The sequence below is a fragment of the Podarcis pityusensis genome (assembly GCF_964106645.2).
Source record: "Podarcis pityusensis genome assembly, chromosome: 3".
Classification (NCBI taxonomy): Eukaryota; Metazoa; Chordata; class Lepidosauria; order Squamata; family Lacertidae; genus Podarcis; species Podarcis pityusensis.
The window spans coordinates 31,217,492-31,231,912 of NC_138026.1; the positions used below are offsets into that span (position 1 = coordinate 31,217,492).

A 14,421-nucleotide genomic window follows, 5' to 3' on the forward strand; every position below is an offset into this window, starting at 1 on the left:
AAAACCCCCAACAGAGCTTGCTTCCCCATTACATTTCCAGAGAAGCCCCACTGTTCAGCACAGAGCAAGACGTGTCTCTGTGTCTCCAGCTTCCAGCCTTCTTTCAGCTCATTCACAGCTTTGGCTATTGTCCTCCTACCCAAGATCACATGGCCACCAGCCAGGTGAGGGGAGTAGGAGGGAATGACTACCCCATTTCCTGGAGGGCACCGTCACTCGGCTCATTTTTGAGATGCTGATGAGCATGGCCAGCTAAAGCCATAAAGCTCAGCAAAAGGGCTAGTTTGGCAGGATTCCCTTTCTGCATTCACAGGAACAGTACTGAAGGCTTGGAAGAGGACCCTGGGTTCTATCCAGACTGACACCCCCCAAAAAAGAAACTCATAAAAAGTTTATCGTTATTTCTTTTGAAACCTACCGTGAGATCATGGACAAAGTCTATAAATGTAAATAATAATAATAATAATAATAATAATAATAATAATAGGTGTGTTACAAACCATTGTTGGCATCCATCTGTCTTGGGAGACAATTCAAGACTTTACCCATTGGGGGTAAAGTCAAATTGTTGGAGAGTTACAGTACCTGATGTGGCTATAGAGAGAAATATGGATGTGTTTTATTGCACTTGGGGCAGATGAAGGCATCTGGCTTTGCTATTACATATACAAATCATATTTATCGTGCTGCTGCCGGAACTTGCATTAAGCCTGTTTCACAAGTATGGGGAGTCTAGAACCCCATACTTTTTGTTCCCATCATCCATTGACCATGCTAGCTGGGGCTGATGAGAGCTGGAAGACTGCAGTTTCCCATCCCTGATGCAGAAAACATGTGGCAACAAAAGGTGGTGGCAGAAAACCAGAATATGAGAAAGAAAAACACGAAAACCAATATTAAGTGGTTACTGAAATTAAATATAAATAAATCGGAGATAAAGCCAGTTTGGTACAAAACTGGGGTATCAAAGGAGCAGGGGCTAAGTGCACCTTTGCACTTGTCTTATCACAAGTGGTTATGTTTGTATAAGAGAGAAGTCTTGACTGATCCCTGTGATAAGCATCACTGTTGACACCAGGAACAACTAACTGTTTGCAAATGTGGCTCCAGAAACATGAGAACTGTTGGGAGACCCACCATAAGATGTTTTGTGTGGTGCAATGCAGTCATGAGTTGAAAACTAACAACCACCCAATTGTGCAACTCACAAACAAAACAAGACCATTTAGGGACATCCAACCTCGGAAAGAGCACCAAATATCAGCCTCATGCCCCTTGTGTCTTTCCCAGATAATAAATTTCTTCCTTTTTTTGGTCCCTCGTGGCTGAAAATGGCTTGGTGAAGAAAAGGAGTTAATTTAAGGCTCATTAGTTTATTTTTAGTCACTCGAGATCTGAAGGCTTTGAGCAGACTTCCCTTTTCTAATAGGACATGCCTTCCTGTGTAGCGAGGCTGTCCGCTGACCTCACTCCCGGCTGGAAGGTGGTACTGATCCATGACAGAGATCCTGTGAGGGCTTTGAAAGCTAAATAGGAACCAGAAGAAAGTGGTATCATGCTTAGCTGGTGATTAGCCCTGGAAGCAAAGTTCAACTGTGACTTTTTAGGGAGGAAGGAGGAAGGAGGAAGGCCGTCGTAACAAACAAGCACTTCCTGCATTTGCCTGGAAGAATCCAATCATCCCACTTTTGGTATAATAAGGACATTACTGCTAATTTGCCGGTAGCTGGGAGGGAATTTCTGCTCTTAGCTGTGACGGCTCTGTGGCAACTGTTTCGTTTTAAATAGAAATTTAGCCATGAACGTGCAGCTTTTTTAAAGGGGGAAAAAAAGAATAAAGGAAAAGAAAGAAAGTTGAGCCGTAATTGAAGTGCATTAATGGTAATTACTTCTTTCTTTCACTCATCATTCTGTCAGAGGAATCCATTATCCTGCCATCTTGATGTTTCTGCAAAATTGCTCTTCCCTGTGGATGTGCAGAGACATAAGGAAATCACAGCTTTATTCTATAAAATGTCCCTAATGCTTGCCCATTCTGTCCGTACTTGTTTTCCCTCCCATGGGAAACAACAGCACATACCCCAAAAATGCACAATGCTGGGGGGGGGGGTGTTTCTTTTTCTATCCTACTCTGTTAAGTAATCGGAGAACAAAAGTGTGAGCTGTTACAGAAGTGTAATTGTGCCTCAGCTCTTCTGTGAGGGTGGCAACAGGTATTGTCTTCCGCCTAGGTCATATGACAAGTAGTAATATTCTCTGCCGTCATCGTGATCTGAAGGAGCTTCATTAACATGTGACCTCAAAATTCTGCATCATCCCCCTCCCACTGACGCCAAAGTTTAGTGCTAGCTTTGTGCCACAAACCCCATGTTTTGTGCCACCCCAAAAACTGAGTAATTTGAAATCTGGGTCACACGGTAATACCAAATCGCATCCCCGCATTGCTTAAATGTGCAGCTCCAAGCAGAGTGTGTGTGTGCCACGTTTTGGACCAATGTGCATGAAAGCCAGTTGTGAAATTTACCAGATAACCCAGTTAACAAGTAACTACATTTGAGATCGCCTTTGAGCTTGAGGTCCAGGCAAATTGGTTCTTCTGCTTCCCCCAGTCTGGCCTGGATGGGAGATTGTTGTAGGATCATCCATCTGCCATCTCTAATTGCATCATAGAAGGAAGGCGAGGATATACTGTACATGTCATAAATGAATATAATCACTATCTGCAGTTGCATTAAGGCAACAGAAAGATGACCAATAAAAACCCACACGCCAGCATCAAAAGGATAATAGAAATTAAAGTGAAGTAGAATAATGAGTCAGGTTCACTTAGAAAGGGGGAGGATTGCCTGACAAAAATGAAGACATTATCAAAAGAAAAGAACACAAGCCACGCAGCAAATTAGGCTACATTACAGAGACATGGAAATTTAGCTGCTGTGAGAATTTGATTGAAGGGTGAGGAACAAATCCCCATAATACATAATATGATAAAATAAATAAACCTTGGAAGAAGAACAGGTATTTAAAGAGGAGTGGAAAATTTTCACCAAGTATGTAGAAAATAATTGTACACAGTTGAAAACGCTGGCAGTATTAAGGTAAATTAAACATTATAACACATTTAAAAGGGATGTAAGATGGGAGAACTGAATTAGATGGACATACAAGAAAATGCAGGAAATGTGGGACCGTGGAAAGAACCTGGGAAAGGGAGGGAGGGGAGTTGTTGAATGTATGGGTATAATGACAGATGATTATTTGGAAATGTAAAAGTTGAATTATTATTTTTAAGTAAAATAAATAAACCTTGCATGCTTACAAATACTTGAACTTTAAAAAACAAAGAAGCAGAAATGACATTCAACTGTGACAGCACTAGCAAATATTTCTCAGCTGTGCTGACTTCCGAGAAAGGTATACAGTGGTACCTCAGGTTACATACCCTTCAGGTTACATATGCTTCAGGTTACAGACTCCGCTAACCCAGAAATAGTGCTTCAGGTTAAGAACTTTGCTTCAGGATGAAAACAGAAATTGTGCTCTGGCAGCGCAGCAGCAGCAGGAGGCCCCATTAGCTAAAGTGGTGCTTCAGGTTAAGAACAGTTTCAGGTTAAGAACGGACCTCCGGAACGAATTAAGTACTTAACCCGAGGTACCACTGTATGGGGCATAGTGATTTCCTTTGCATGCTTGCATGGTGTCGGAGACCTGTAAGGTGGGGGCCAATTTAACATGACATCCTATTATTAAGCATTTGTAATTTTGTGGCGGCTGTTCAGGAAGTACTGCAATCTATGGGCCTTAGCAATATGTCAGGTGCGTAGTTGCATTCTTGTCTTGTTAGTGGAGATCTCTGGAGGAAGCATCTGCTTTTCAAGGAGTGGGGGGAAAGGCACAGTTGGCTCATCAGCCAAAACTGAGGGAAATGTGCTGCTTCTAGCTCCAGACACCACTTGGATAACCAGAAGCAGTGAGGGTTCAAGAAGCACTCCTAAACTGCAAGCCGGATTCTGCAAGGGGAGTATGCAACCACAACTAAACCAGGCTGAAGTCTTATTTTCTGTTGGACATTACTGCTCAGGAAGGTCAACAGGGTTTTCTGGGCCTGGTTTGAAGCCCTCTGCTACACTCACCAAAGAAGACACAGATTTGCACCTACTTTAAGCCAAATGGAAGTTTGCACCCTCCTTTGCAGGTGGAGAGATGGACCAAAAAATAAAGCTTGTCTCGAGCATGGTCGTTTTGTACAACTGTCTAATGACAGAAGCTTGCCATTTTCCTGGCTCAAGAAAAGAAGAGCTGGCCACCTCTCAATTAAAATAATGAAAGCCAGTTGATAATATCAATAAGATCTTAAAGCTTGCGCCATCTCGGTTTCTCTCCAGCTGCATCCTCTTATGACAAAATAGCCTGTTATTGCAAACGTATATGACATAATATGGAATGTCATGCAATTGTAGATCTGAGATCATGTGTCACAGATGATATATTGACACTGTCTTTTCAGTTTGTGATATGCACATTTCTTTTCCACACCTTCTGCAGATCCTGCAGGAAACAAAGTTCCTCCCACAGTCACCCACACACCTTCTGTCTCTATTTAAAAAATAAGAACAACAACAGATAGTTCAATTATTGCACTGAGGGAGCTGCTGGCATTTTTAGTGTTTGGTTAAGGAATAAAAGAAGAATTGCATGGATGCCTAGATCTAGGTTTGGGGCAAGTATTCTGGGGAGAGATTCCCAGCAGAGATTTAGAGTCACAAAACATGGAAGCGTGGAAATATAGGCTGTTACACCTTTAAAATACCCCATTTTAAGTTTCTCCCAAGTTCCCCATTACTTCCTATTAGCATAGAAAGGTAAAGGTAAAGGACCCCTGGACAGCTAAGTCCAGTAAAACTCAACTATAGGGTGAAGCACTCATCTCACTTATGGACGTAGGTGGCGCTGTGGTCTAAACCACCAAGCCTCTTGGGCTTGCCAATCGTAAGGTCGGCGGTTCGAATCCCCGCGACAGGGTGAGCTCCCGTTGCTCTGTCCCAGCTCCTGCCAACCTAGCAGTTTGAAAGCACACCAGTGCAAGTAGGTAAATAGGTACTACTGCGGCAGGAAGGTAAACACCATTTCCATACACTCTGGCCTCTGTCACGGTGTTCGGTTGTGCCAGAAGCAGTTTAGTCATGCAGGCCACATGACCTGGAAAAGCTTCTGTGGACAAACACCAGCTCCCTTAGCCTGAAAGCGGAGATGAGTGCTGCACTCCGTTATCAATTTCAACTGGACTCAACCGTCCAGTGGTCCTTTACCTTTTTACCTTTAGCAAAGGAAAAGAGACCACACATTTGATAAGTTGAGAAATGGTTTATTTACAAATTCTTCGAAGGTCAGATTCATGTGCTTTTCCGTACAGCAGCAAGAAAACACAGGCAGCAACACTTAGGTTGCAAAAATGATGAGGGGGGAATCCTAAATTATTGGTTTAGAAACACAACAAATGGTCTATAAGCAATGCAGATAGTCTGATCCTGGAACAACCAGGTCCAAAAACTCCATCATAGAAACACAAAGATGGCTTTGCTAAAGCCATGTGGCCATCTGAGCTTGGAGAAATCAGCCCGGATGTCCTTCCTCATTGGTTACATGGTGGAAAAGAGAATGAACGAAGACTTTGCTAACCACAATTTAAGAAGGATGTTGAGAAGTTGAAACGTATGCAGAGAAGGGCAACTACAATGGACAAGGGTCTGGAAACCAAGCTCTATGAGGAACGGTTGAGGGAGTTGGGTATGTTTACCCTGGAAAAGAGATCAAGAGGATATGATAGCCATCTTGAAATATCTAAAGGGCTGTCACATGGAAGATGAAGCAAGACCCGAACCAATAGCTTCAAGTTACAAGAAAGGAGATGCTAACTAAACATCAGGAAGAACTCTCTAATGGAAAGAGCTGTTCAATAGTGGAACGGACTCCTTCAGAAGGTGGTGGACTGTTTTATGGGAGTTTTTAAAGCAGAGGTTGGATGGCCCACCTGTCATGGATGCTTTAGCTGAGATTCCCACATAGCAGAGAGTTGGACTAGATAGCCCTCGGGGTCCCTTCCAACTCGTCAATTCTATGATTTTGTGATTAATTAATCCAAATGAGGGCCCAACACACTTGGTTGGCCTTGCAGTTGATATCAATTTCCTCATAATCTAAAACGCTTAACTTCAACATTTAACTCAAAATAGGAACAAAATTAATTTAATGATTTGAGCCCGTTGTATTCCACAGCACAACAAGAGAACAAATTTTACAGTTCCTGCTTGTCAGAACCCACCAATTCCAGCAGACTTTCTTGTAAATCTTTGAGGTAAGTTTAGGATGGTTGCAGTTATTTTTGTAACCTTTCCCTGAACCATAACTTCCTCATGAGGCACTTCATAATCTACCTTTGAGACGTCAAGTCCCCAGAAGCTAAACTATTTCTTTCAGCTCTTCTGCTGCACAAAGCAGCCGCCCAATAACCCCCCGGGTCTTTCGCTATTGCAGCCAGTTAGTGTTGGCTCTTCAGAGAGCAGAAATCATCCTTTATCTTTCTTTGTACTGAATGGAGATATAACCTTCCCTCAAGAGCAAACGACATCCTCTGCTTCATGGGGGCCTGAGGATATACAAAGGGATTTGACTGCTCTACCCAGTTAAAACTTTCAAAGCAGAGCAACCTTATAACAAAGCTCATCCTTTAGCATGGGTTAGGATTCAAGCGCAAAAATCCAGTTTTAAAATGACAAATGTGACTTTCAGAGCTAAACAAATAAACAGGAAATACCTCCTCCAAAGAAAACAGTCTTTGAATCTTATTGTGCTGTTAGGCAGACACCCAAAATGTGTACGCCCCCAAATGCAAACATTTCTGCAAACACTGTAATACATGGGGTAGGATTTGTCCTTTTTGTAGTGTTAATGGACAAGCGCTTTTTAAAAATAATAATAATAGTAGTAATAATAATAATAATACCTTTATTGTCAATGTACAACCGGTGTACAATGAAATTAACTGATTAATTTTAGGAATTAATTAATTTTAGGAATTTTGTCTATCCTATTTAAGTTTTAAACTGGTTTTAACCGTTTTGTGTTTTAGGGTGTTTTGAGGCATTTCTTGTACAAAGTGACAAATAAATGTAATAGATAATAAATCGATCGTAAATAATTACACATGAAAACTTGCCACCGAAATTAGAAAACATAAATAAATCTAAGTTTGAATTTTCAAAGGAAATTTCAGCGAAGAAGTTGTTTTCTCCAAAATGCTTCCAGCGAACACTCAGAGGAAGCACAAAAACAAACAACTTTCCCATCACTTGGTCACCAAATATGCATGGACAGCTTTAGGAGACAATTCCTATTTCAGCTTTATGTTGCTATGTTCTACTAAAAGTAGTAAAAAAAAGAAGGAGAAGGAGAAGAACCCCTTTCTATTCAAAACATTAGTTGCACCTTGCCATTAGAAACAGGATACTGAGGACTGCCTCAAAACTTACATTTGCTGTGGAAACTGTGTAGCTTTACAGTGGTGGCTCCTGCAGCACAACTGAAGTCCTGTTCAGATGTTTACATCCAGAACATAATGATCACAGCAGTAAGATGGCAAGCTTTACCCATGCATTCACTGAACACCTGAACAGACATAGCCCATAAAAAAAGGCCATGCAATTGGGAACCCTTTCCCCTGACCAGGTTGTGAACTGGGGTGCCCGCTGCATACAGTTGTACGTGTGGTATTTGTTCAGCTCTTCCAAACACACAGGAGGTGAAAGCACAGAACTTCCTTTCGAGCCAGTGTGGTGTAGTGGTTAAGAGCGGTAGACTCGTAATCTGGTGAACCAAGTTTGCGTCTCCGCTCCTCCACATGCAGCTGCTGGGTGACCTTGGGATAGTCATACTTCTCTGAAGTCTCTCAACCCCACTCACCTCACAGAGTGTTTGTTGTGGGGGAGGAAGGGAAAGGAGAATGTTAGCCGCTTTGAGACTCCTTAGGGTAGTGATAAAGTGGGATCTCAAATCCAAACTCCTCCTCCTTCTCTTCTTCTTCTTCCTAGTGTCTCCCTCCAGACTTTGGCTGAATGTGTAAGCTGAGGGCTTGTCCACATTTCCCACAGGTGCAAGCAGTTTTCTGAGCCTGGGTTCCAGCAGTTTCGCATTTGTCTCAGTTTCCCCATAGAAAGCACACCTTTTACTGCTGAATTTGGGGGGCAGGGAGCAGCAATTCATGGGAAAGCTGATTGACGTTTAGTCTGATTCAGCAGTAAACCGCAGGCTTCCACAACTGGAGATGTAGCTGAGCGCTGAATGCTTCAATTAGGCTATTACCAGGGGCGTGGAACATTTTTAAAGTCCCACAAAGTGGACCTTCATAGTGGTGTTTAAAGGTGTGGGATCACTCCATGTGTGATGTCCAGTACAATAGCCTGAGGTTGTGCTGGATTGTTCTGATCAAGCAAGAAACTATGCAACAAATCCATTTCAATGACTTAGGCCGGTGCTGCAATCACTAGCCTAATTCGTCCTTGATCGGTGACATAACAGTGCTGTTTCGTTGAAGTCTCCTCGTCTGCTGTGCAGCTTTTATCTCGAGTTAGCAATTCTTAGCGAATAACTCTCTCCCTGTCAAGAGAGCGGTTCCTTAGGCCAAAGAAAGGTGCGTCATCCCTTCCATATAGCAACTGCAAGGATGAGTTGAGTTGGTTGCAGCGGGGAAGTGGGGGGAGTTGCGCAAGGCGAGCCCACACACAATTATGCCTCTGGAAATGAGGGAGCCATAAAAACGAGATTTATTTTTTCATTATGAAATTAGAGTAGCTGATGAAAGAGAAAGAAAAGTGGCGGCGGGGGTTTGGTGGGGAGAGATGGGCTTTAAAAACCCAGTCTGCTCTCAGTTATAACCCAAGACACCAGCAAAAATTGTTTCCTGTTATCTAAAGAAGGACTGAAAGGACTATTCTCTGTGACTTTTGCAGATTACCACCGACACCCATTCTCACATGCACAAATACCCCTTCTCCAACATCTACTCCACCGTCTCCAACCCAGGCCACAGGTGTTGTAGGGCAGGCGTCCCCAAACTTGGCCCTCCAGATGTTTTGGGACTACAAATCCCATCATCCCTAGCTAACAGGACCAGTGGTCAGGGATGATGGGAGTTGTAGTCCCAAAACATCTGGAGGGCCGAGTTTGGAGATGCCTGCTGTAGGGTATCGAAATGAGGTGATGGCAGCAGCAACATGAAAACAGAAGCATCTAAGACCCCACCACCACCCAAAGAACAAACAAACAAACAAGCAGGGGAAGGGCTGTACCTCAGCGGCAGAGCATCTGCATGCAGAAGGACCCAGGTTCAATCCCTGACAGAGAGATTTTTAAAGCGCTATTCGGCTTATAAATGTTTTTCACTGAAATAAAAGGAAACCTGCAGATAGGATAGGATGGGAATGTCCCATCTGAAACCCCCGAGAGCCCATGCCATTCCGGGTAGACAATACTGAGTGAGGTGAACCAATGGCCTGATTTGGTACAAGTCAACTTTTTGTGCTCCTAGAACCTCTCCCGCTCCCTCCCAATTCTTCCCAGAAGCCAACCTTTCCCTCAAACCCTTCCGATTAACTCCTCAGTTCTCGTTGCCAGCTAAAACTAGGGACTCGGCTACATTAGTGAAGAAAAAGCATTTTATAAGCGTTAGAACACTGTGGCACCAGATGGCGCTGCGGAGTCCTGTCTTTCGCCAGTGTGATTTCTCACTTTGAGGTTTGCAATGCTGTTTTGCCAAAACGCTTTTTGGGTGTGCCTAGATCCCGCCTAGAACCTTCTTCAGGCATTTGGCCTGGATGTGCGAGAGCAAAAGCACTCAGAGGGGGGCGCATAGGTAAGGCCCTGCTTCCAGCGTCACCAGGTGTTTGTTCTGTTCCATTCCCAAGCCTTGTGTGTCTGAAGGGATTGTGTAAGCATATTTGCATGAATGCACTTACAAGTTTCCTTAAAACCAGGAACCAGGACAAAGTGAGGAAGGCTTGGAAGTTGAAGCACACTCAACAAGACCACTTTAAACCCCTGACTCGCAAAGTGACGCCCTTGGAGGCAACGGGGTAGAGCTAACATACATAGAATCACAGAAGAGATCCCAAGGGGCATCTATTCCAACCTTTTGCCTAACACGGGGCTCGAACCCACAACCCTGAGCTTAAGAGTCTCAGCCTCTACCAACTGAACTATCCCCCTGGTCATCTACCCATTTCAGCCCTTGTGTGTCCAGACTGAAGGCCTGAAGAAGACATATTCCTTGAAGTATATGTAAATGTTTCTACCAATGTAGCACACTTTATGAGGGCATGTATCAAGGCCGGACCAAGATATTTTGGCACCTGAGACAACCCAAAAAATGGGAAGAAAGAGTAAGGAAAGATCTACATCAGGAACAAACTGGAAAGATCTACATTGGGATTTGCTGCTCCTGTGGATCCTGCCGCCCGAGGCAGTTGCCTCACCTTGCCTCATGTGTGGGCTGGCACTGGCATGCATACCAAATGCACAAGGTCACCAAAACCCTGGAAGGTCCATAAGGAGCTGCCTTATGGCAAGCAGTGGTACAGTTAGGTAACTATAGATGATGGGCCTTTAGATGGTGAATTTCACTTACTTCAAAATGTGAGCCAGCCGAGCTGCATTTGGGGGCTCTCCAGCTCATTCTCCTATGAGGGCACCTGGCACCTGCCACAGTGTCCTGCCTTAATGGCACCACTGATGCATTTTTGTTCCTCTAGCCTGATTTTGTCTGCTCTGACTGCCAGCAGCTCTCCAGGGTCTCAGACAGTCTTTCTTCGCCAGTTGACTGATGCTTTGAACTGGCATTAACAGAACTTGTCTGAAGGCAACAAAAAAACTGTAATAACCTAAACTTAACTTCTGAGAAAGCTACCGCAATGTGTTCGTTTTTATACCCCACAGCTACAGCTCACTAAACCCGCTAGATATTTGTTTCCTCACAAATAAGCACCATTTCTATTACTATATGATACATTATTGTTGACATTTGGGCAAAGTGAAGGAAACAACATTGTTTGGTGTAAAGCAAAACAGATATTATTTTAAGCCGAATGAGTGTTTTGGAACAGAAATCTCTATTATGATGATTGATGTGTTCCCCTAGGGAGTTATATTCTAGGGATGTGGAAGCAAATGTGTAACTGATGGTTTGTTGGAGTGACACCTTCTGAAAGGAAAATATTGTGTTATTTGAGTGTTTCAAAGGTTTCTTCCGTATCCCTGTGGACAATATCCTTTGATTCTCAGCAGCTCTTGTTCTTGGTATCTTATTCCCAAGCCCTCCCAGACAATCCAGAGGGATTTTTGCACATGGTCTAAACGTCCATTTTTCAGAGCTGCTACTGTAAATTCAAACTCTTTTCAAGGTAGTCATTTTGTCATGTTGAACCCCTGTGCTCCTACCTACATCATTACCCGCTGATTTTGTCCCATTCTCCACAACCTCTTTCCTTAACAATATATTTATTTGATTATATATGCATTTTTGTAGCTTACAATAGAATAACAACAACAAAAAGAGAGTCATATTAACTAAGGCTGTTTGCTTGCATCGATTTACTCACGAATAAGCCCTGGTTAAGTCAATGGAGCCCTCTTCTGATATCTATAAAGGTAAAGGGACCCCTGACCATTAGGTCCAGTCGTGACTGACTCTGGGGTTGCTGCGTTCATCTCACTTCATTGGCCGAGGGAGCCGGCATACAGTTTCCGGGTCATGTGGCCAGCATGACTAAGATGCTTCTGGCGAACCAGAGCACTGCACGGCAGTGGCGTAGCGTGGGGGGTGCAGGGGGGGCCGGCCGCACCGGGCGCAACATCTGGGGGTTAGGGTTAGGGTGCGCAAATCCACGGGTTAGGGGGCGCAAATCCACGGGTTAGGGGGCGCAAATTACTTGCCTTGCCCCGGGTGCTGACAACCCACGCTACACCACTGCTGCACGGAAACGCCGTTTACCTTCCTGCTGGAGCGGTACCTATTTATCTACTTGCACTTTGACGTGCTTTCGAACTGCTAGGTTGGCAGGAGCAGGGACCGAGCAACGGGAGCTCACCCTGTTGCGAGGATTCGAACAGCTGACCTTCTGATCAGCAAGTCCTAGGCTCTGTGGTTTAACCCACAGCGCCACCCACGTCCCTTCTGATATCTATAGCATGGTACTATAAATAAGTTGCTACCTGCAGACTAAAATACTCACTTACCTGAGAGTTGATTCCACTGAATTTTGTGGGATTCACTTCTGAGCAGACATTGTACTGTATCCTCTGTTAAGTAGTTCATTGCTTATCCTAATGCAGAACACACACAGCCATTCTAAATCATTTTAATGAGTGGGGGGTGGTTATCTATCTGTTAAAATACCTACAAAAGTACTTTCTTAATACAGACACTTGTTCATACACTGCTATCATTGCAGATGCTTAATGGTGGTAATCTTAAAATGGATGGAAAAACCAAAAATTAATGCAATCTAAGATACCATTATAGACATTGTTGCTACTACAGATTTATAAGGAGACTGGCTTAAATTTGTGGGCCATTTTTTTTAATGAACTCACCTAATTTGCCAGTCCTGAACTTATATGCAGTTTCAGATGAAGAACGGACCTCCGGAACGAATTAAGTTCGTAACCAGAGGTACCACTGTACTACATTTTTTAAAGATTTGCCTTGAGAGTGTCTCTGTAGCTTACTGCCATGCCAAAGCCAGCCTCTATCGGGAATCTTTGTCAGTGGCATATGGTAAGGATCAATTCGTATGACAAACCAGAACATATGAACACTGCAGTTGGTTAGAGTATGGTGCTGATAATGCAGGGATCCTTTGGGTCCCTTCCAACCCTCTGATTCTACGAAAAACCTTGCAGAAAGTGGCCTACATGTCTTGGAGGTTGAAGGGGTGAACAGACCCTAAATCCCATCAGAGTCCTCAAGACTTCATCCTTAGCTAGCAGTCACAACTGTGGTTACCATTCTGGTGGTAGGACTTCCTTGACTCTAGAATCTGCATGCATGTCAGTCACAAAGTCAAGAAGAGAGGCTTGAGGACAGCAACAGTAGAAGCATCACCAAAACCTTTCAAGCATATGGCCAGAAAAATTCTGACAGTGCAACCCTTGTCATCATGGACATGTCAGAAATCCCCCCCACCCCAATGGCAGGAATCAATCCAAAAGGGATGGAACGAGAAGAGAGTTCAGGGACAAGCTATTCTAGGGAGAGAACGAAAGCAGCCACTCTCCTGACTTGCAGTTAAGTATAAAATATTTTGTTGCTAATTGTGCTTGTGAATAGCACATAAATAAGCAAGGACATGCATTGTTTAGCAGGCAGGCAGTCCTCTAGGAAGGACAAATGCTTTGCTAAATGAAGCTGTATCTTCAGTTCAGGGTGACATTTATAAACACTGCTTGCCTTGTCCTCACATTCAGCTATTAGTGATCATTGAAATTCACAGGTAAATGGGAGCTGCTACATATAGCTTAGGTATTAGGGTGCTGCACCATTCATATAGGGGCTCTCCAAAAACTGCTCAGTCAGATGCACACCGCAGTCAAGACAACCACTAAAGAAAGTTCAACTGCATAATCACAACCTCTGAAGATTAACGGTGACAAGTTGAGAGCTAAGACTCCTAGCTGGTCTAAGAGATATGACAACATTCAGATGGAAAGAGAGAGCAGTACCAATGAAGGAGGTGTGGCAGTCGAAGTTGATGGAATATGCAGAATTGGAGAGTCTAACCAGCAGAATCAGCGAACCAGAGGAAAGAATATACAAGGAGGATTGGAAAATGTTTGTAGAATATATGAAGAATTACTGTAAACAGGTCAAAACGTGAGCAGGTTTAGAGTCAATTCAGCAGTACAAGTTGTGTTGAGATAAAAAGAAATCGAGAAGATCTGGATTAATGAGAAGCTTGGATGAATGGAAGCTTGGAGGAGACCATGGAACGGGGGGAAGGGAAGTTGCAGTTTAATGGATTGTCAAAAAAACTGTAACAGTGAAAATTAAATAAAATTTTAAAAAGAGAGAGATGACGATATTCAGGTATACTGCTGCTGCTTCAGTAACAGACCCCCTCCAGGAAGATACTCAAAGTACCTCTAAGGATCAACCAGAAAACACACATGTTCAAACACCTGTGAACAATAATAAGGTGAACAGTGCCTTGCTCACCTCAATTCTTTGAATGCCTCCAAACTAGTGCCACTGCCCCCTGCCTCAAAGTGCCAGTAATTTACTTTGGAGCAAAGGAAGGTGGTAGTGCAAGCAGCTGCAAGGATGCAGGACACCTCTGCAGAACATCTTTCCAAACTAGCAATGGGACTGGACTT

At 43.5% G+C, this 14,421-nt stretch overlaps 1 long non-coding RNA gene across 1 annotated transcript; it reads right to left on the reverse strand.

The window, feature by feature from the left end:
• Positions 1-1,353: 1,353 nt before the first annotated feature.
• On the reverse strand, positions 1,354-2,651 carry LOC308474067. The gene is made up of 3 exons (XR_013984478.1): positions 2,525-2,651; positions 1,890-1,966; positions 1,354-1,526 (listed from the first exon to the last, which is right to left on the reverse strand). It is a non-coding gene; the product is annotated as an uncharacterized lncRNA (long non-coding RNA).
• Between the last annotated feature and the right edge of the window lie 11,770 nt (positions 2,652-14,421).